Source organism: Lontra canadensis, unplaced genomic scaffold (assembly GCF_010015895.1).
Source record: "Lontra canadensis isolate GAN:19392208 unplaced genomic scaffold, GSC_riverotter_1.0 scaffold46, whole genome shotgun sequence".
Lineage (NCBI taxonomy): Eukaryota > Metazoa > Chordata > Mammalia > Carnivora > Mustelidae > Lontra > Lontra canadensis.
Window position 1 is genome coordinate 2,812,763 of NW_022631040.1, and position 3,544 is coordinate 2,816,306.

Below are 3,544 nucleotides of genomic sequence, written 5' to 3' on the forward strand. Positions count from 1 at the left end.
TTTGCTATTGAGTTGTGTAAGTTCTTTACACATTCTGGATATTAACCCCTTATCAGATAAATGATTTGCAAATATTTTCTTCCATTCATTAGGTTGCTTTTTTATTTTGTTGATTATTTCCCTTGCTCCTCAGAAGCTAAAAATTAATAATTAATTAACTAACTCACTAACTATAATTAACTAACTAACTAACTAACTAACGTGTATGTGGGTTTATTTCTGGGCTGCCTATTCTATTCCATTGATCTGCATGTCTGTTTTTAGTCCATTACCATACTGTTTTAATTCTTATAATTTTGTAAGGTAGTTTGAAATCAGGGAATATGGGTTCTCTCCACAGAGACTGGTGTGGGTCCATAGAAATGGTTGGTGGATTCTTGATAGGAAGACTTGGTGAACACATGTCTTTCCAGAGCTCAGGGGTGAGAATGCTGTAGGTCTTAGATATGACATTAAAGGTGTCCTTGGTGAAGTCATACAGGGTAGTGGTACAGCCCGTGGCCAAGGTGTGACAGTCGGTGATGCTGGCCATCTCAGGCACAGTAGCCTAGATGATGACAGTGCCTTGGGGTGGGGAGAGGGTAGTGGTACAGGGCACCAGCACAGAGCCACAGGGGCAGGTCTCCTTGCAAGCGATGGTATGGGGCTTGCTGATCTCATTCACCCAGTAGCCTTACTGCACAGGATGATGGAGAGTGTAGCCAGATATTGGCACCATGGATGGCAATGACTACCTCCTGGGAACACTTTACCCCCAGAACAACATGTCCATTGCAATCCTTGATGGTGACAAATGTCTTGATCCTGGCCCCCTGGCCAGCACAGGTCTGCTTTTACACTGGCATAATCTTCAACACCTGTGGAGTTATTCTTAGAAAATGTATTATAAACCCTCAGGGGTGAAAATGGAAGCAGCTGAAACAGCAGCAGTGTTCCTGTTCTCCAGGTGTTGAATGCAATGGCCTAGAAGGAATAGGATCTCATCATCTCCTGGGGGCAAGGCAGAGATGAGGAGCTATGAAAGAAACTAACCCTTGGGCAATTGCTAACACACATCCTGTTCCTCCTTTATCCCATGATCCCCTCCTTCATTGTCCCCGGATAGGGGAGGGTGCAGGCCTGCTTTCCGGCTTCAAGATAATTATTATCTCTTTGTATTCCTTCCCCATACTTTGATACATCCGTCCTTGCTTTGCTGATTAAAAAAATAAAAACAATAACAAAAACAAAAACAAAAAAACAAACAAAAAAACCTAAATAAAAGCTATGCACAGAATTCAGGGGCAGCTACTCTCCCTTGTAGAGGCAGCCCTGCACCACCCCTCAGACGGGTGTCTGAGAGCATTATTTCTGTGCATGACGACAAAAACTTCATCCTTGAGGGATATCCAGGGGGAAAGGCAAAGATCTCAAATTCCTTGATGGGCAGGAAGAAGAGCTAAATCCCCTCCACAGACTTGATCTTCCTGTCCTTGACGGGGCAGCCCAGTTTGGTGATAGGGATCCACTCCTTGTCCTCAGCCTTGACTCTGAGAGCTCCGTGGCCTCAGCCCTAGCTCCAGATGCCACTGCTGAAGCCCCTCTAAGCCACCACAGCCTCAAGGCCCTCTAGAGACTCTGGGACCCCCTGCAGCACTAACATCCACCATTTGGCATTTTCTGTTTTCCTTCCCTCCGTCTCTATTGCTCTTTCCTTCCTAAAGAGTCTTAATTCTTCAGTTTTAACAGGGGAGGTGAGGTTGTCTTTTGCTTAAGTATATCACTCAGTACACTCTAGTCAGAAGAAAATCTCTATATAAGGATCTTTTTACCTGGTTTGCCCACCACAGGCACCTGATTCTTATTTGTAAGAGACATGAAATCCATCCAATTCACTTCGTCTTTCATTAAATAAAACAGAGATTTGGGTAATTTCAGTGCTGTGTTTTCATTTTCTTTCTCTCTCCCCCCATTGCTGCCCCTACCCCATTTACCTATTCAACTGATCCTGAAATGGGTTTAATTACTTATTTAATAGCTTTCATGATATTTGTGCTTAAAAACTCACAAGGGGGAAAAAAAGAAAGTGATTATAAACATTAGGAATACAAAACTTATACAGAGTAAACCAGAATTTTGCCTCATGGGTGGTTTTATTGCTCCTGAGGCAGGTGAAGAAAATATGGGCTCACAGAGGTTCCTCACTCTTTGCTAAGGAATCCCTGTAGGCCCTTAGGGAAGACCGCCTCTCCTTGCGCTTCACTGAATGCTACTTTTAGTCTAATTTTTTTTTTTTAATTCCTATGTTTTAATCTACCTTTTTTCAAGCTGAATCTAATAAACTGTTGGTAGTAGAAATAAGAGGCAGTCCTTAATTCAATCTCAATTCCCCAGAGATGTAAAAAGAAATTAAGGCAGGATCAGATGGAATTTAGTTCTTACATTTTACAGTCACAAGAAACAAATGAGCCACTCCTGAGATAGTTTTACATCAGATTTAGAACACCAAAGACCTTTTATATTTCCAAGAATTTTGCTTAGTTACTTTTCTGGGCAAAATTTCAGGATCTTGTAGCATATTTAAAACTCCCATGCCACCAATTTCATTTTCTTTTAGTTACTTAATAGATTTTTTAAAAAACGTGATGCCAATTCTTACTTGGCAGAATCTACATATCATTCCCAGCCAATTCTTCATTTTCACATATTCTTGGGATTAGAGTAAAATTGCCAGATTTAGCAAATAAAAATGCAAAATGCCCAGTTAAATTAGAAGTTCAGATAAATAACAAATAATGTTTTGGTATAAGTATGTTCTGTGCAATATTTGGGCTATATTTATACTGAAAAATAACTCCGGTGACTTGAAGATTTCTTCAAGTCTTCTCTCTTAGTTCTGGAGGACAGAAGTCTGAATCAAGTCCCAGCTGGGTCCCAGTCACTGCTAAGCCTCTAGGAGAGAATGCTTCCTGCCTCTTCAAGCTTCCAGGGGCTCAGGCATTCCTTGGTTTACAGCAGCATAACTCCAATCTCTACTTCTCTTTCCAAATCACATTCTCTAGTTCTTCAGATCTCTCTCTACCTTTACCAGGACATCAGTCATTGGATGTAGGGCTCATCCAGTTAATCTAAGATGATCTCACCTCAAGATCCTTAATTACATTGCAAAGACCCTTTTTCAAATAAGGTAGCATTCACAGGATCCAGGTATTGAGACATCAACATAACTTCTAGAGGTCCGCCATTCAACCTGCTAAAGGTATGGCTAAAACTCCAAACACCATCTGAGGTTGATAAATTCATGGCTCAAGTGTAAAATGTAATACACCAAAGCCAAAAATGAAACTAATAAAGGTAAACCTGTATAAAGCTTTGTTTACCTGATTTTTCCATCCAGGACACCAGATTTTTATTTGTAAGAAGTATATGAAATCCACCAATTTATTAAGTCACTTCTTCAATGAACTATTTGCTAAGCTCTTTTTACACATCAGTGTCCAAGAATCAGAGGTAAATCAAGCAATCTTAAGGAATACGTTCTACTGAGGAGACAATGGACCAACCA

At 40.7% G+C, this 3,544-nt stretch overlaps 1 pseudogene; it reads right to left on the reverse strand.

Moving 5' to 3' along the window:
• Window positions 1-314: 314 nt before the first annotated feature.
• Window positions 315-3,282, reverse strand: LOC116876616 (annotated as a pseudogene).
• Between the last annotated feature and the right edge of the window lie 262 nt (window positions 3,283-3,544).